The sequence below is a fragment of the Physeter macrocephalus genome, chromosome 8 (assembly GCF_002837175.3).
Source record: "Physeter macrocephalus isolate SW-GA chromosome 8, ASM283717v5, whole genome shotgun sequence".
NCBI classification, from domain to species: domain Eukaryota; kingdom Metazoa; phylum Chordata; class Mammalia; order Artiodactyla; family Physeteridae; genus Physeter; species Physeter macrocephalus.
The window spans coordinates 110,883,616-110,903,622 of NC_041221.1; the positions used below are offsets into that span (position 1 = coordinate 110,883,616).

Genomic DNA, 20,007 nt, shown 5'->3' on the forward strand with positions numbered 1-20,007 from the left:
GTGAAAGTCTTTGAGACACAAGAGTGAATAACCTGGTGGAAGATCTGTAGATAAAGCAATATTGAGGGGTAGGAGATAATATAATCTGATGCCATGAAATATACAGCTGGAGGTTTTTAGGTAGTGGAACTGAGAAAGGAATGAGCAACAGAGAGGATATCCACCTCATTCCTGTGCTCAGGGACATAAGGGCTATGAGAGAAAATCAGCCTTCGCTTGAGAGGGCTATGCAGGAAGCAGTGTGTTCAGGGCAATGCCAGATTTCCTTTAGAGTAAGAAGATAAAGAGAATCAGAGAAGGGGCTCGGGATGTTTGGGACCATGCCAGTAATGGAGTTCAAAAGTCTAGTAATAGGATTACAGGAGGGTTGGGAGAAGAGAATAGATGAGGAGCTAGCAGAACCTTGTGGGGATTACAAGGTAGGAGATAAGGGTGGACCTAGACACCTGGGTCTAAAGATTAACATATACAAGGCTAAAGGCTATAGTGAGATTCATTCTCATTGATTCAAGGCAGAAAGTGAGCAAAGCTGAGTGTTTTGGGCAGGAACAGTTGGATGTTTGAAGCTCCCTCTTGATCCCTATTGGCAGAGGCAACAGGAAATGAGGAAGTGGGTCTTTGACCCAGTGTATGGACTCCAACTTGACATTGTATCATAGGGTTAGAAAGCCTAAGGGATGCATCTCCCTGAACTAGACACAGTCTGGGATTTGCTATTGATGGGAGAGGCTCTGCCTTGAACCTTAGTGGAATTGGGATTCTGGGGGAACTTGTTACTTAATGTGCAAAGACACTCCCCCGCAACCCACCTTTATCACTGGTAATCTAGGTAGAAGGCCTAGAGGAGGATAGGTCTCAGTTTCTGTGAACAGGCCTCCTTGATGCCTGATGATTGGGCTTAGGGTCATAAATGAAGACTCTTGATCTGCTGTTTGTCAGAGAGTGGGTGGGATCTCCATTATGCTTATGTAGGCATTGTTTAAATTGTCCCATTAAAACTTAAATGGAAAGTAAGATTTTATGTGTGTGTGTCAGGGGTGGGGGGCAGTGATGTGTGAGCTAGGATAGCAGGCAGCCTGTAGCCTTAGTTCAAGTATGTTGTTTCTAAACATTTTCCAGAAATGATACATCATCTGCCTTTAGACATCTCACTCTGGTTGTATGTGTGGGTGTGAAGTTGGGGTAATATATGGGAAAGAGGTACTGCCTTCTAATTTTGTTTGTTTTAAAGATCATAATGATGGATTACCTCAGTTAGGTTCACACAAAATAAAGATGACACAGGGCCCAGTACCATCTTCAACCTTGTCTCATTGTTTGTCCTTGGATGTGCAGATATGACTCTAGTGGATGCTTTTTTTCTTCTTCAAGGTTCAACCTGCCATTGGTGTTTTCCCTTTTTACTTAAGGGATGTTATCTTTTTAAGAAAAACAAAAATTTATCAAGATTATGGAGATGGATTTCATTTTGAAGTATTTAAAGTATTTGAGTCCTTCTCAAATACTTTCTTTTCTTGCTTTAAGTTTCTTTCTGATCACAAGCCCTATTGCTTTACAGTGCAGTAATATTTAAAAAAAAAAAAAAGGTTTCCATGGCTCTAATTTAGTCAAAGGACACATGAAATGAATTTACTTTGGAGACCTGCCTCTGGAATTTTTCATGACTACTCTTTCCCTCAGGGCAGAACTCATGATTCCTTGATGTGTTTTTCTACTCTAGTCATTATTTAAGTTTCTCAGACTTACTACAACCTGTAATCTCCACTCCCTTGATTTATTTAAGCTTCTAATCAAGTACGTACTGTATGGTTGATGTTTATTGAATGAATAGCAGTTTCTGTTCCACTTCATCTTGTGGCTATTTAGGGGGGTGTTTTGGTCTTTTCACAGTCATTTTTAACTCTCAGCTATCCCAGGCAAGTAGAATACTGTGTCTCTTTGCCTGCCTTTATTACTTATCTATCCTAAAGTATTTTTTTCTAATTATCATAAAGATTAAATTCCTTTTTTGGTTTGTGTTTCTTAATAAGCATTGTTTCATCTTTTTCTTCTTTATTATTTTGCATTTTTCCTATTCCAGTGAACTTTTGTGAATATCAGGGAGTGTTCAATGAGAGGAAAATTACCTTCATTAGATATTCCATCATAGTTTGTAAACAATGTTTATCTCATAAACTAACATTTTATTAGGAAAAATAAAAACTTACGCCCTATGAAAAGTTAAAACTGAATTACATTTCTTTAAGAGACTCAGTGTTTTTATAAATATCTTCTTAATAGTCACTGTACAGTATTTTCAGTTTTCCACCTGGACCAATGGAGGGACACAGATTAAAAGAAAAACATCATAAGGTTTTCTGAACTTGCCAGATGCTTTCCCTATAAACTTCTTCAATATTTCATAAGGAAAATTTCACAAAAATATCTGACATTGCTTTATAAGCTCTGCCTGAGGCCTGAAAACATGAAAACTAAGAATAGAAATGTCTGAAATGGGAGAATATAGTGAAGAGATTTACTTGAATTATATCCCTTTAGCCATGCCACCAGTGATCTTGCTTTGATGAAGTACTTAAGCACAAACACATTTCATTTAATGTGAAATCTAATCGTGCTAATTTGCCAAAAGAGAATGTCAAATTAGTGATTAATTTGCTTTCATCAAAATGTTTATTGGGGCTTCTCTGGTGGCGCAGTGGTTGAGAACCCGCCTGCCGACGCAGGGGACACGGGTTCGTGCCCCGGTCCGGGAGGATCCCACATGCCGCGGAGCGGCTGGCCCCGTGAGCCATGGCCGCTGAGCCTGCGCGTCCAGAGCCTGTGCTCCGCAACTAAAGTATTTGAGTCCTTCTCAAATACTTTCTTTTCTTGCTTTCTTTAAGTTTCTTTCTGATCACAAGCCCTATTGCTTTACAGTGCAGTAATATTTAAAAAAAAAAAAAAGGTTTCCATGGCTCTAATTTAGTCAAAGGACACATGAAATGAATTTACTTTGGAGACCTGCCTCTGGAATTTTTCATGACTACTCTTTCCCTCAGGGCAGAACTCATGATTCCTTGATGTGTTTTTCTACTCTAGTCATTATTTAAGTTTCTCAGACTTACTACAACCTGTAATCTCCACTCCCTTGATTTATTTAAGCTTCTAATCAAGTACGTACTGTATGGTTGATGTTTATTGAATGAATAGCAGTTTCTGTTCCACTTCATCTTGTGGCTATTTAGGGGGGTGTTTTGGTCTTTTCACAGTCATTTTTAACTCTCAGCTATCCCAGGCAAGTAGAATACTGTGTCTCTTTGCCTGCCTTTATTACTTATCTATCCTAAAGTATTTTTTTCTAATTATCATAAAGATTAAATTCCTTTTTTGGTTTGTGTTTCTTAATAAGCATTGTTTCATCTTTTTCTTCTTTATTATTTTGCATTTTTCCTATTCCAGTGAACTTTTGTGAATATCAGGGAGTGTTCAATGAGAGGAAAATTACCTTCATTAGATATTCCATCATAGTTTGTAAACAATGTTTATCTCATAAACTAACATTTTATTAGGAAAAATAAAAACTTACGCCCTATGAAAAGTTAAAACTGAATTACATTTCTTTAAGAGACTCAGTGTTTTTATAAATATCTTCTTAATAGTCACTGTACAGTATTTTCAGTTTTCCACCTGGACCAATGGAGGGACACAGATTAAAAGAAAAACATCATAAGGTTTTCTGAACGTGCCAGATGCTTTCCCTATAAACTTCTTCAATATTTCATAAGGAAAATTTCACAAAAATATCTGACATTGCTTTATAAGCTCTGCCTGAGGCCTGAAAACATGAAAACTAAGAATAGAAATGTCTGAAATGGGAGAATATAGTGAAGAGATTTACTTGAATTATATCCCTTTAGCCATGCCACCAGTGATCTTGCTTTGATGAAGTACTTAAGCACAAACACATTTCATTTAATGTGAAATCTAATCGTGCTAATTTGCCAAAAGAGAATGTCAAATTAGTGATTAATTTGCTTTCATCAAAATGTTTATTGGGGCTTCTCTGGTGGCGCAGTGGTTGAGAACCCGCCTGCCGACGCAGGGGACACGGGTTCGTGCCCCGGTCCGGGAGGATCCCACATGCCGCGGAGCGGCTGGCCCCGTGAGCCATGGCCGCTGAGCCTGCGCGTCCAGAGCCTGTGCTCCGCAACGGGAGAGGCCACAGCAGTGAGAGGCCCGCGTACCACACACACACACACACACACACACACACACACACACACACACAAAGAAAAATGTTTATTGGAACCTGATTATATCAGGATATATATCAGGAGATATATATATATATATATATATATATATATATAGTTTCTATATTTCTTAACATCTCGGTAGTATATCCTTGCATATCTTACCAGTTATACTAATAGATAAAAGATAGGTTACTTAGTGTAAATTTCCATTTTACACTGTTGACAATTTTTAATACTAAATCTATAACTGAATAAGGAAATATATAAAGAAAAAGCTAAATTATTATTGCTGGTTAACTTTCTAAGTATTTTTAAAAAATCATATATTGTGGGAGAATTTTGGGTCAGCTGATTCCAATGTATGTGTTGTATTAATCAGCTATTACCACAATAATGCTGCATAAATACTCCAAAACTTCATGACTTAAACAACAACATGAAATTATTCTCATGCTCAAAGATGTATATTTGACTGCAGAGTGATCTAGCCCAGAACAGTTGGGCAATTCTTCTTAAGGCTGCTAATTGGAGTTATATCAGTTTTGTGTCCCTTTCACTGTCCTTGGACCAGTTTCTGCTCAGAGCACTTTTTTGTGGCAAAGAGCAGAAACTCTCTACACCCATCATCCTCTAAGTTTCCTCTGGCCAAAGTCAGTCATGTGGCCAAGCCCGGAATCCACAGGGCAGGGGAATATACCAAACCCATGGAGGAGTGAGGAAGGGTAGGTGTTAGTGTTTATTGAAGAGTAATCCAAACTCTCTTGTAATTTTTATTCTTTATGATAAATTATATGTAAGATGGAAAGGATCCCTATTTGTGAAATTATGTGCAGATACACTGTATAGTATCCCTTCTTTTTCATGGCATCCAATAAGGTTAAGAGTAAATTTAACTATAAGTTTGCCAATCCTTATTTTAGGACCCGAGATGAACTTTTTAGCAGCTGTTTGTTTTAGCAGGTATTTGCTTCATTTTTGGTTGTTTATTTACAGATAGAGATATATTTGGTGGCTCAGTAGAGTCTGTTTCTTTCTTTCTTTTTTTTTTCCTCTTATTTTTTCTCTAAGAATGTGAACATATCTCTTGCGGGAGAGAAGCAATGGAAAAATGGCTGCTCCACTAAACTGCTTTTCTAGGGCAGAGGCCACATCTGTCTCTGTTCGCTGCTATGTTTCTGCACTCAGCCCAGTACTTTGCTCTTCATAGGCTCTCAATAAATATTAAACTGATTACCAACTTGCAAAAGGGTCCTCTTGTGTCCCACCTCTATTTCTGCTTCATTTTGTGTTAATAAATACAGTCCCTGAGAATACAAATTGATGTTTTCTTTATTGTGGTAAAATACACATAGCATACAATTTACTATTTTAACCATTTTAAAGTGTACAATTCAGGGGGATTAAGTGCATTTCATAAGGCGAACTTCACAAAAATGATATCGCTTTATGAGCCCTGCAACACCATTGCCACTATCGAGTTCCAGTACTTTTTCATCACCTCAAATGGAAATGCTGTCCACGTCAAGCAGTTACTCCCCAACCCTCTTCCTCAAAGCCTGTGGTAAGAACTAATCTGTCTTCTCTCTATATAGATGTGCCTATTTTGGACATTTCATACAAATGGACTCATACAATATGTGGCTTTTTGTGCCTAGCTTCTTTCACATAACGTAATGTTTTCAAGGTTTATCTATGGTATGTAGCATGTCTCAGTACTTCATTCATTTTTTGTGGCTGAATAATATTCCGTTGTATGGATATGCCATATTTTATTTATCCATTCATCAGTTAAGGAATTCAGGCAAGTAGTATTTCATATACATGCTAATTGATTCTAGATATCAGATGATGTCTAGTAGGTTAACAATCTCAGAGGTTTTACTTACTTCTCCCTGTAGGATATATCAGTGGAGAGGAATTCTTTTGCAGAACTTGGTTGGAAAGGGAAGAGGAGAAAACTGGAAGACTTTCTAGAACAATGTTATGACCACAGTGTAGAGTGAATTCCCACTGTCCAATTAAACTGTGATACTGTGTTGTTGTTGTTGCTTTTTTAACTTAAATCCAGATTACTATGATCAGATATCATAGTCATTTGACAGCAATTTGGTAGGAAACCAGGAATCAGCAGCTGGTTATTTTAATTGTGACTTTAATCTTGCATCTTTTCCTTACTTGCTGTGACACATGCTTTAATTTTCTCTTTTATAAAATAATAACAATACCCAAACAGTACTTTCCTACTTATTCCCATGCTTTCTGTGACAATATTATATGTGCTTTCCAGCCTCCTTCTGCTCTCCAAAAATGTTTTAAACCCCAGGTCATGTGAGATTCTGATTTAAGATTTAAAAATACTTCCCTCCTTGAATGTTTATTACCCAATTGGAATCTGAAAGGGACTGCATGACTATTTCATTATCCATAGAGTCCAAGAGGAGTGCAATGGAATTAATTTAAAAGCTTGGGAAAATAAGATATATGAATAAAATGAAAGGAATTGGCATTATGTAACCTGGAGAAATGAAGGCTGAAATCTTTAATACATGAAGAACTATTATATAGAGGATATAGAGGAGGATGAATGATTTTTCTCTGTCTTCCATGAGAACAGAATAAGAGGAAGTGGATTTAAGCTATAGCACACAGGATTTAGATTAGAAATAAAAAGCTTTCTAACTCTAGGGAATGTAAGGCATTTTATCAGTGTCCTTGTTAAATCCCAAAAGGGATTTAAGGAAAAGCAATAGGAAGAATTACTTTTATTAACATTGTTTATTAAGAGATGTTCCTAAATGCCCTTCCTTGTGAATGTTTAGAGGAGGATAGAGACCTACCTATTTTGGGTGGTCTCGGCTCCTGAAGAAAATAGAGGGCACCACCGTACTGTCATGTTTCTCCTCTATAGAAGTGTGGAGCACAATGCTTTGCAGGCAGGACCTGCTTAATAAAATGCAGTGAAATGAATAGGCCCCTCTTCTTAAAGACAAGAAAACCTAGGTAGTATAATAACTATATGCTCTAAGATCTAGCAGCTGGCTGCTATTAGGATCAAATTCACACAGTTATTTAAGACAAAATGTAGATTTGAGCCAGAAAATAGATTTCTACCTGTTTTTTTTTTTTTCTGCCTGTTTTATACGTAGAACACTGGATGAACAATACAGAACTAGACTCAGGCACACTCTCTCCCTGCTATACCCTGGATGCCTGGACTGTTTCTGGATCAACAATTTAGTAATAAACTATGAACTGCTTAGGTGAGTCAATGACCTGGTTCTAGTGAGCAATATACATACAATACTGAGCAGTTTCTTTCAAAAATGATTAAAAATAATGTATTCAGTAATTATTCATTGAGTTCCTATAGCATATGAGGCATTACGCTAAGTGCTAGGCAGTACATAAAATGGAAAAGATGTCTGTGAAATAATGTGGAGATAAGCTGTCCCTTATTTTTAAAGGCATCTGGCAATATTAAGGCTAAATGTCAGGAGAAGGTAGATAGGAAAAAAACAATGGAAACAGCTTTGTGTTTTCTCAGAAGGTATTGGGGTGTAGGCTTATAAACTCCACATCTGTTTGCTCCCTGGCATCAGCCTCTTCCCTTTGTCACCCACCCCTTTGTCAGTCCGTGCAGGCGGACTGACCTGCTCTTCCACCCCTGCACTGTACACCGCTTCCCACATGTGCTTGCCATATCACGAGCTCGTGCACAGGCTTACAATCAACATTTTCATTCTCTTCACTCTTCAGCCAGCAGGAATTCAAGGGTCCTGAATGGAGAGTAATTCGATGGCATTTGAAGGCCTGCTGTGGTGGTGGGAGTGAGCAAGGCCCTGTGGGGCAGAGGTCCACAGACTAGAGCCTTGGACCTAAATTTGAGGTACCAAGTCTAGAAATTTATTTTAACTTCTATGACGGGAATAAAGTGATGAGAATTAAAACCTACCATGGAGTGAAGAAAACTGTCAAGCAGCACCGACAGCAGGCACTGAGAAAAAAAAAAAGAGAAAAAAATTGTTTAAAATGCTGGTTACGATAAATATATAAACCAATCTTCAATTCTGCATAATCACCAGTAACATAAAATCACAGTAACAATGATTCATCATTAAATATGTGAGATTAATTTTGCATCTATTTCATTTCATTTCAATTTAAACTATTCATGTGACTCAGTTTTCAAAATTTCTTGGTTTTGTAGCATGGTTGTCTGTTCAGAGCATATAAAACAACAGAGAAGACAATACCCACCCATGGAGTACCCACCCATATAATTATTCACAGTGTTTGGTTGATGTTTCATAAATAATGCTGGTTAAAAAATTTTTTTTTCTGTTGAAATGGGAGGAGTATTTCAACGATATTCTAGAAGGCAACAATTGGCATATTGTTCTGATTGCCTTAGCTGCCTTCCCTGAAGGAAACATGCTTGTTTTCAGGGCTGGCTAATCTTGGAATAATAATACATTGTTCTCAATGTTAAGTTGAGAGAAATTTAATCAGACTGCTTTCATTTTGACAATTTCAGGATTTCTAGCTTCCATTTCCTGCCTCCCCAACAAAAACTCAACAGAGAATATTGGATTTTCTGCTTGTCAGATACTTTGCTCAAGCATTACTTTTTTTAGTTTTTAAATAAGATTTAATCAAAAGTAGTCTCTCCCTTGGCCATCCTCATCCTTGTCAGGCACTGTTTTTAACCTTGATAAAAGCAGTATTAAGTCTGTATTTGGATTTTAAGATTGAAAAACTAATGTAGGCAACTAAAGGAATCAAATAAAACAAAACTTGGGGATTAACTTTTACAATTAAGGCAAGAAGAAAAGCAATTAGTGGCCTGGCTATCAGATAGGCCTTCACCTACCGACCCATTTAATGCAATTTCTTTAATCCACTAGTCTCTTTTATCTGGATTGAGCAGTGATTCTTTGTCGGTCATCAATTAAATTTTTTTCCCTTCCCCTTGAAGGAGTTATTCCAGATTCCTGGCAGCCTTGCTGAACTGCAGTGGAGCCAAGGACTTTATGTATGCAAATTCTTAATTGTAAACATTGTGACAAGCATCGGCAAACTGGGATTTGGCAGAGTTGGTGTGATGTCATAGAAAAGAATTTCCTTTGTTTTATTTAAAAGTGGTTTCCAAGTTTTTCCCCAGTTAGTCTGGCTTTTATCTCAAGCTCCAAGAGAACCGTTTACCAGATGTCAGAACCAAGACATAGTCTTTGACTTCTAAGGACTTTATCCAGGCTGACCTGGATTACTCCCCTTCACGGATTGAATGCAGACTTCTTAAATAACACTCCATTTCTCCAGGCTAATGTTCTCTCTTTTCCTTCCATTTATCTTACCCTGTCTATCCTCATCCTTTGTCTTAGGCAGAACTTTCCTGTCTCAATTCCCTTAGCATGAAAGTGACTCTCAAACACTGACATCTCCTTAAAATATTTTCAAAATGAGGTTTTGATTCCCACCCTGATTTCATCCTGTATAAGCAGTCAAGTTACAGGTTGATGAATCTGATGTAAGTTAGTGGCAAAATCCTAAAACAGAATATTAAACAAGTGGTTTGTTAGCATTTAGGAAAAAAGTCAGTGATAAATTGTGAGGGTCTGAATGAATTTTCTAAGAGCAAATGGCAAACCAATCTCTCCCTTAGATAGGTTCCCTGCACTGGGAGGTCAGAGAAACTGTATAGAGCATTTTGATTCCAGCAAGATATTTGAAGTAGTTACTCAAGGTGGCTTCATGGACAAGATGTAGAAAACAGAGATGGGTGAAATGGTCAGGTCTGGCAGAACAGCTATGGCTACTTAGTGAAATTATATAATTTAGGAGGTGATTTTTAGAGATGTGCCACTAGACTCTAGTTGGCCCAACTTCAATAAGTGTTTTGATTTATGGTTTGGATGAGTCATGGAAGGCCCTTTTCTATTTCCTGTTTGATTGTCTATTTGATCTTCAAAACACCACCTCAGAGGTCTTCTGTCATCCTTCAGTTTGATTTAGAGATCTCCACTCTGTACTGCTGTAGTAGTTTTTCATAGAATTTACCACATTTTTCTGTAATTCCTCATTTTTCCTGCTTGTTTCCCTTTGTAGGCTGTGAAATTCTTGAGGCCAAAGACCAATCTTATTTAACTTTATATCCCACAGCATCTGGTACTCAGTAAAAAAATTTTTGAATAGGTGAATGAATGAGTGATTTAATGCCAAGTTTAGCATTACATTCATGTAATACAAAAATGCAATATAGTTAATAACAGAATTAAGATTCAAAAAGAGTTGAGTGGCTAAAAAAAATGGCTCCAATTAAAATGATGAAGTTCAATACCTCGACTCCATTGATTTTACCGACCACCTTTGATTGTCTCTTACCCCCTTGCTGTTCTCTATTTCCTCCTCACCAAGCCTAATTTCATGGTTGATCATTATAATCACTTCCTTGCTCATCTCTTGCCTTGTCCTGTACAAAACCACAACTCTCTACATGGATCCATGGATAAACAGGACTGAAGAAAAGCCCACCACCCTGCAGACTTGCCTCACTCTTTTTTTTTTTCTTGTAAATAAATTTATTTATTTTATTTATTTATTTTTGGCTGCGTCGGGTCTTTGTTGCTGCGTGCAGGCTTTCTCTAGTTGCGAAGAGCGGGGGCTACTCTTCGTTGCTGTGGGCATGCTTCTCATTGCGGTGGTTTCTCTTGTTGCAGAGCACGGGCTCTAGGCGTGTGGGCTTTCGTAGTTGTGGCACGAGGGCTCAGTAGTCGTGGCTCACAGGCTCTAGAGCGCAGGCTCAGTAGTTGTGGCACACGGGCTTGGTTGCTCTACGGCATGTGGGATCTTCCCCGACCAGGGATTGAACCCATGTCTCCTGCATTGGCAGGCAGATCCTTAACCACTGTGCCATCAGGGAAGTCCCACTTGCCTCACTCTTAATTCATTACCACTAACCTGAAGTGAGCCCTTAATGCTGCCACTGATCATTTTGTATGTCCCTAATCTCTTCCCTCTCCCAGTCTGTCACATGACTGTTGAGACTATTTCTTTCTCTCCTCAAACACTATCACGTTCCCCACTCTCACTCTCAGTTGATGACCTTCCTTCTTTTTCACTGAAAAAAATGTAAGCAATCTCATGAAAACTTCCACATCACCCATCATCTCCTCTGCACCCACATACTTTACCTTCCTTTATGTTACTAGAGAGATAAACTGTTACAACCAGACATAAAACCATCATCATATACACTGGATTCCACCCCTTTCATTTACTCAAGAAAATAATTCCAGGAATTCTGGGACTTCTTACAATGTCTTTTCTTTTTTCACTTTCTACTATGTCACATTCACAAGAGTATAAACATACTATTATTTCTTCTACCTTAAAAAGTCTTCTTTAGATCTTCTGCCCTAGTTCTTTGCAGCAAAACAACTCAGAGGAGTCTATTTGACAATGTCTCTAATTCTCTTTTCCCATTCTCTATTAAAGCCACTCTAATCAGCATTTTGCCCCCATAATTCTTTTAAAACTGCTCTTCATCCTCATCTTAGATGATTTGTTAGCACCCTTTGGTGCTTTGATTACCTCTTTCTTTCTGGTTGATATATACTTTCTTTGACTTCCAAGATACCTTTCTAGTTTGTTTTTACCACTACTTTATTGTTTACTCATTTTCAGTCTTGTTTGCTTGTACTTCTCTTCTCTGCAGCCTCTTCTTCTTCATGAGCCCTAGAAGTAGGGTTCACTCCTTGATTTTCTTCTCGTTCTGCATTTATTGCCCGATGATCATCTGGTTTCATGGTTTCTGTATACTGATGACTTCCAAATTTGCATGTCCAGTTTAGATCTCCTTCCCAAATGCCTGATTCTTACAATTGTCTAGGAATGATTTCCCCCTGCCAAATCTGCTCCATCTATAGCATTCCCCATCTCATTTAATGGCATTCTATCCTTAAAGTTTTTTGGGCTAAAAACCTTGATTTTGTCTCCCTTTCTCTCACACTCCATATCCAGTATATTGAGAAAGCATGTTGACACTACTTTCAAAATAAATCCAAAATCTCATCACATCTCATCACCTCTACTGTTACCACCCTAGACCCAGACAGTATTATCTCTAGCCTGGATTATTGCAGGAAACTCCTCCTGGTCTCTCTGCTTCTACTTTTGGTGCCTTCAGTCTGTGCTCAATATAGCAGCCTCTGCTGAAAATCCTGCTACATCTCACTTAGAGTAAAAGTCAGAACCTTGCAGTGGCTGCAGGAGCCTGCATGCTTTGCCCTTCCTCCCATAACTTTTACTTCATCTTCTGCTGGACTTCTCCTTGCTCACTCCCCTCCAGTCACAATGGCTCACTTGCTGTGGCTCAGACACACCAGTCGCAGTCCCACCTTAGGGTCTGAGTTGGCTCTTCCCTTTGCCTGCAGCACTCTTGCCCCAGATACCTGCGTGCCTTTCTGTAACCTCCTGCTTAAATGTCACCTTCTCGGTAAGTCTGCTCTGGCACACTATTAAATACTAATGATTGCACCCCCCTGCTCCCCAACTCCCAGCACTTCTGATACTGCTCTATTTTTTTTCTTTTTATATAGCACTTGTTTATTTTTCAGTATACTATGTTATTTACTTATTTATCAGGTTTATTGTCTTTCTCCCCCTGTAGAATTTAAAAACACTTCACAATTACATGATGGAAGAGTTGTGACTTACCATTTGCTTATGAGAAAAAACAAGAGTTTTAGATGTAAATACATGACACTGTTATCTTCTCATTGCTAAAAAAGTTAAGCATCAGGTCATGTTAATAGTAAAGGGAAGTAATCATTTTTCTATTTGTTTTACAAATATTTATTAAGTACTTCTTATATATTAGTAACTGTCATAGGTTCTGGAGCTACAACAGTGAACAAAACAAAAATCCTTGACCTCATGGAGTTATATTCTGGTATATTTTATTGTGCACTGCTGTATCTAGTGTAATACACTGTATTCTGTATGGGCTATGCCAGACCAATCATACTGCATGTCCTTTGGTCATTACTCTTTGAATCACACTGGTTAAGAGCATGGGCTTTGGAATCAGAGAGACAAGGATTTGAATCTTGGCTCACTTTGACCTTGGAAAAATTACTTAACTTCTCTGAGCCCCACTTTCTCCATCAATAAAGTGTGGGTACTGGTACCTACAGTAAAAGATCATTTACTTAGACTGTCAGGACCTGACCCATTCCAGATTAATATTTCTTACTTTAGGTATCTTAACTCCAAAAGAGCACAGTGATTTACAAAAGCCATTTTAGTCTGACAGTTTTGGTATATAATATGAGATGTCAAGTATGATAAGAAATGAACAAATTTAATATGCATAGATGTCTTACAGAATCCTTTTTATGACTTGAATGCCATGCAAATTACTTAATTCATTGTGTATCTGTGGATGTTTTGAATGAAAATATTTGTTTACCTGTGAAAGGAAAATATGTATCACATAAAATATAAATATTTAATGATGTAAATGTTGTTATATATAATTATATATTTTGCCCACCAAATTTTTACTGCAAAATCAGACTTTATAAGCCATACTCATTTCCTTAAAAAAATGGCTAAAAAAAGTCTGGTAATTTTTTTAAGCACAAAATTTATTTTAAAAACATGAAATTTGTTCCTAATCTGCAGAAAGAGGTTTTGTAAGATCACTAACCATCAGGATTTGCTTTTTCTATAGCAGCCACAGGAGAGGATGATACAGTAGGTCTTTGGAAAAAATCAGGCAGGGGCCTCTGCTTGCTTGTGCCTTCTTTGATTTTCAAGGTTCTCTCCCATCCTATGCATTTGGAGTAACTTCTGTTTACCAATGAATACATTTTGTTCCATGGGATTTATGAAATTTTCACAACATCAAAGACCCTCATTAGAATCATTTTCTAACCATCCTTTATAATCCTCACTGCCTTGTCCATTTTGTCATCACCTTCCTGTCATTTGCAGCCTTGAAGGTCACACCATCTCTTAGCACAGAATATTGTAGCAAAATGCTCCTCTGTTATTACATAGTGTAACTAAAAATGGACAATCATGAAAAACCTTTTTTTAAGAATAAATTAGTTATTTGAATGCTTACAGTATTTAAACTTTCAGATAAATTATCTTAAGTACAATCGGTATGAGGAGTTCAAGAAATAGTAATGTATATAAAGAATTTCTCACAATGTATGGCACAAGGTAATTGCTTAATAAATGAGTTTAATTATTATTATTGTACAAACAGATTAGTGTATATTTAGAGGAAAATTCCCAGGACTATAAAGAGATTAGTATAATGTGAGGATTTTTTTAAAAAGTAATTGTCTTAACTGTATACATACAGTTGTAGATTCATATTTCCTTTAGAGTTCTCTCCATACATTATCCATAGTAGCTGATGAGTTTCTAGTTGACAAGAACCATGCCAGTTTAACTTGTTTTTTTTAAATTTCTAACCAAGCACTAAGAATTTTGTAGGCACATTCTGTTTGCATTAGATAAAGCTAATTTAATATTTTTCTTTCCACTGAAGGAGATTGGGAGCTTCCAACGATTCTTGGAAATCATTAAATTAGGATTAATGATTATCTATATAGAGAATCTATATATCATGCATTAATGTTAGACAGGGTCAGGGATCTACATTATTCATTCATTTATTCAGCCTATCATTTTCAAATCATTCAATAAACATTTATTGAGCATTTTGCACTCCTAATTAAGTATACTAGATGTTGGAAAATTAATAATAACTTTTAGGCTCTATTATTAATATGATAGATATTTGTGCTGGAAGACTATTTTTATGTGAGACATCTGTGGGGGAGTTTAGCTTTTACGATCTAAGGAAGGAGACTAGATTATATCATAAAGTTTTATCTTGAATGTACTTACATACAAATTCAGGATTGTATTAGGGTTTTTTAGTTCAAGTGATAGGAAACCCAATCCAAATTGGCTTAAGCTAGAGAGGGAACTTATTGGCCCATGTACATGAAAAGTCCAGGGTATTTCTTGTTTGAGTACTGCTAGATCCAGTGTATTGATGTAATCAGAACCACATCACCCTTTTAATCTTGGTTTCGCATCCCTCTGGAAGTTGGCTTCCCTCTCAGGTAGGCTTTCTCTTTGAGCTGTCCCGTAGCAGCTCAGACTTACATCTTTCATGTTGCAGAAAGGAAAGAATTCTCACCCTGTGCCCATGGCCAAAGGCCTGGAACTTTCTGATGTGGACATATTCTCTTTGCTTAACTGATTACTGTGTTTGGGAGTAGGTGGATGATGTTCTGACTGTCCCTCAAGGATCAAGTGTCCACCTCTAGACTTGAGGATGGGAGGATGGAGTTGGTTCCATGTGAACCACTTAGTCTGAGAGTTGGTAAGAAGTACCACCCAGGCCCATTACTCAAGGAAGAGGGATGCATGATGAGGAGTCACACAAGGATCCACAGCAAAGATCCTGTGACAGGTGTGGGACGGTTCCATCTGATGGGGTTGGTAAGAGAGAGGAGAAAGAGCTTCAGAGTAACATTAATCTTATGTATTTTGCCATTTACATTGGTGATCAGACACCCTATCTAGAAAAAGTATCACTGTGCTTTCGATTTCTTTAATTGTAGTATGAAAGATCCCTTTCCAGAACCTCCAGGTAGACATGGAGGTTTTGATTTGCACACCTGTATGAAAAGTGTGCATCTAAAGATGCTTGTTCTTTTTGTAGCTAGATGTGTGACTCTCCATGAATGTGCATTTCAGACAAGGAATTTTCCAGTTTTTATAGTAGCCATGCTCCAAATATCCTTCTTGAAACTGCTGAGGACATAGTCCTTCCACTTTATTTAAAAACAAAAATCACAACAAGAGCAACAGCAACACAACAAAATGCTCCATTTACCTTTAAAGGTATACTGTGAATATGCATATTTGGTTATTTTGGGAGGGGAAGAAATGTACACTTGAATTCAGTATTATTTGAGAATCTTATGGATGCATTGCAGGCACCTTCACACTGCCAGACACTGTGAATTTACAAACTCATATGATTATCATAAAGCCCAGCAAGGCAGATCTGATCTCTATCAGATATCTCAAATGTCTAATCAGTCTTGACTATGTTTATATTTATGAGAGAAGCAGTAAAATACTGATTGGAATTGGTGTATTTCGCTGGGTCTTACCGATTGGTGGATTCCATCAAGATGGTCAGCAGGATTTTCCCTCCGGATGTGAGATTCTGTTGATTTTTATTCTAGAACAATTCTTCTCAGAAAGAGGATCTTCCAGCTTCCTGCCTGGAGGGTATAATGATGGCTTTTAGCATGCTATTATGCTGATAAAATGTAATCCTCCAGTTTTCAGCAAGGTACCACATCTCACCCTGCTCTGTGCTTGGTGTCCCAATCTAGGGCCCTCTGGTTCAGTTTTTGTTGGAGGTGGAAGAGGTATGTTGCCTGGTTATGGAGGTGGGGACCTGAACTTCTCACTGCTCGTCGTAGAGATTTTCCAACTGGCTTCCTTAACAACTGCTACTTCTATTTCCTAAGACTTTCCAGGATTCTAGGATAGAAATGGCTTGCTTCTCATTTGTATCATGCTGTTGTAGACTTAATCTTCCTGCTGCCTGCTAAGCCATTTACCATTTCTCCATCCACTCTCGGCTTTCATATACTATTTGGTTCAGGCTTATAGAGAGCCTCAGTCGTACTGAAGTCAAAGTTTTGTTTCTGTTTTTTGTTACCTATGCTTTTTGAGAGTGATTTTTAAAAGAAGAGGACAAAAATATTTTTACTGTTTTGAAGCCAGATGTCATCTAATTTATAATTCTCTTGACCTCAGTGCCCTTATCTATAAATTGAGCTAGATGGCTTCTAAAGATGTAAATGCCATCATCATTATTGTTTTATATTAATATAAGTGTACGCGTGTTATTTTAAATTTCTAGTTCATTGATTTAGGATAAATTTTTCCCGTTGAGGAGGCCTGAAAAACTAAAACATCCTATATGTTAATTAATTTTACTTCAGGCATATAAGTACAAACACAGTTGTATCCACTATATTATAGGGCGTCCCCACATAAAAGCAATTGGTTAATCGAAGCATATTCTTTAAATGGGGCATCAACCAAGCAGATCAAACCACAAAAAAAAAGGAATGTGATTGTTTACTAACTGCTCTAACATAAGATCCTTAGAGCTTTGAAGAAAGTGACTTTACCAAATGCTAAACTTAATTTTAGGTGATGCAACTACTTAGTTTTAAAATAGTTCAAAAATACTAACTTTATATGAAAATCTAACACATTTTTTTTAGGTGAGCCATTTATTCTATAATGATTCAGTTGCTAACTCATGAATTAGAGAATCAATTATTTTTAAAACAATTTTTTAAAGTTCTGTGCTCTTCCATTGTTAAATTGTGACATGTAATAGGTCCATTTTGGGAATTTACTCTTAATAAGCCAATTACAAAAATAATACAATATAAAATTTCAACCTATATTTGGGATTTGAGTATAATACACTACTCTGACGCATAAGCCCAAAGGAACACATTTCTTGTTTACATGTTTCTATTATGCTTTCCTTCTCCTCTATTCCCTCCATTTCTCCCTTTCTCTCCTGAATATCCTTAGTTCTATTTTGTCACTAAGAAAAAGTTTCTACATATCTGGCCAAAGGCCAAGGGTGAATACCAAGCAAACTCAGTCACCTCTTTGAGGATTAATGATGGGATTTTTACCCAGCATGCCCTAGGTTTGCAGTGTTCCTTTTGCCAAGATAAATCTCTGGGCAATCCAGTACTTGTTTGGAAGAAGACTTGGGAAAAGTTTAATCATTTGTGGAGTTGATTTTTTGACAGGTCATCAGAAAACTGCTTTTTTTTAAATCCAGATTAATGTGTTTAAGTAAGACTAAGGAAATAAAGAGTACTGGCTTTGGCAACAGGTTTGGGCAACAGGCAGATGCAGAGAGTTCTTAGAGAGGCATCGATAAGCATATGCATCTTGGGAAAAAAAAATCCCACGGACCTATAAAGAAGCCAGTTTTTCAGTTATACGAACATGAAGTATTAATTGTTTCTAGACACAGTTGGATAGAGAAGGAAAAATTGGGGCCTGGCCTAGTTTTATCATGTGACCATAATCTCCAACAGTGACAACAATATTAATAAAACCATGGGTTCCCAGAAAACTCTTCTAGAACCTTCAGTGAAGACCTTGGAGTAGAAGAGTAACTGGAAATCGAATTACCATGCAATAAGGATGGAGGAATAAAAATGGAAGTGCAGGTACTTACCAACAGCTAAATGGAGAGGAAGGAAATTCAAAATGCTTTGAATGGACATGTGCTCCTGCATGCAGTGTCATCTAAAAGAGAGGCCAGCTAAATTTGGTCATCTTTTAAAGTTCCAATGACTTGTATTTCCCAGGAGTGACCAGGCCCTGAGAATATGACTCATGCTTACCAAACTACTTGCATGACTGAGGTAGACACAGAATGATGATTTATTTATTAACAAAGGAAAATATAACTATTGTGTGGCCTGGGCATATACGTGAGAGCATGATCAATGCAGTCCTTCTCTGTAGACAAACCTTCTTGAGAAGCTATATCATGGTTAAAAACCATGGGAAAAATACAATGATTTCAGGAATAAAAGTTATATTATCAGTCTGTTCTTTTCCTAAAGTTAAACAACTTGGGAATCACAGTGTCTTGGTAATCCGAGAACCAGAAGAAAGGGGCTTTAAATAAACTCAGTGTGCAGTGGCACCAGTACAGGGATATGTGATGTCTCCATCTCTTGAGAGGAATGGTTTTGCCAGATGGACCAGGGCAGTCACAGTCTGATGGCAAATGCTTCCAAGATCCTCTCAGCAATAGAGTGGCTTTGCAGTTGGACCAAAATAAGTATAAGCAATCTCCTTTTCAGTTTACTTGGATTTTCAGAACTGCTCAAACCTCATCCTTAAATCTACTTCTGTTTGATAATGGAGTGCTTCTGGGAACAGCCTTACTTGATGGATTATGTTCACCCACTGTTACTCTCCAGTATCCATCCATCTTTCTTCAACCAGCCAAACTGGAGAATTAAATGGTAGTAGAACAGAAGCCACCACCCATTCATTTCAAATCTTAACTGGTGTTACCACATTGTCTAGTCCTCAGAATTGCAGTATGGCTTTTGGTTGAATATTGTGGTAGGGATATGTGTTCCAGAGTATTTCATTTGTTACTTAGTCCTTTATTCTTTACTCTGTGAATCAGGAAGCTATCATGGGGGGGCTCTATGATTAAGGATATCCATTCTTCAGCTCCTGAGTTTGTTTGTAATTCAGTGTCCTCCTAAACCCACTTTGAGGCTGTCAACATTCCATTTTAATCTGAATCCATATACCCTCTCTCTGACCAGTAGTCTAGAGTGATATTCTGGGTCCTCAGGAATTAGTGTTAACTCAGAGCCAGAGTGCAGTAGCATTGATAAAAAAGTTTGTTTCACATTCCCAGTTAATGCTGTAGATTTCCATGTAGATGGATAATAGGAATAGATAACACTTACTGAGCACTTGTTATGCATCAGGCACTGTTCTGATTCTTGTTTCTAAATGTTCTAGATGCTGGAATCTCTTTCACCAAATATCCAAAATCTTTGGCATAAAGAATATTTTTGTGGGCCCACCCAGGGGCACATAGAGGAGATGGGCAAGTCACATGTTAAATCTAACAAGTGTTCCTATC

General features: G+C 37.5%; 1 long non-coding RNA gene across 2 annotated transcripts in view; it reads right to left on the minus strand.

Moving 5' to 3' along the window:
- The window catches only part of LOC102990943 (uncharacterized), a 33,571-nt gene extending 14,934 nt beyond the window's left edge, over positions 1 to 18,637 (minus strand). Inside the window, exons 1-4 of one of the 2 annotated variants that reach the window (XR_448597.3) lie at positions 18,565 to 18,637; positions 16,445 to 16,558; positions 8,188 to 8,229; positions 7,073 to 7,175 (exon numbers count right to left, since the gene is read on the minus strand). This is a non-coding gene — a long non-coding RNA (uncharacterized lncRNA). Of the gene's footprint in view, positions 1 to 7,072; positions 7,176 to 7,527; positions 8,075 to 8,187; positions 8,230 to 16,444; positions 16,559 to 18,564 lie in introns of those variants that run through there. The other variant, XR_002892057.2, reaches the window with a different exon arrangement.
- Between the last annotated feature and the right edge of the window lie 1,370 nt (positions 18,638 to 20,007).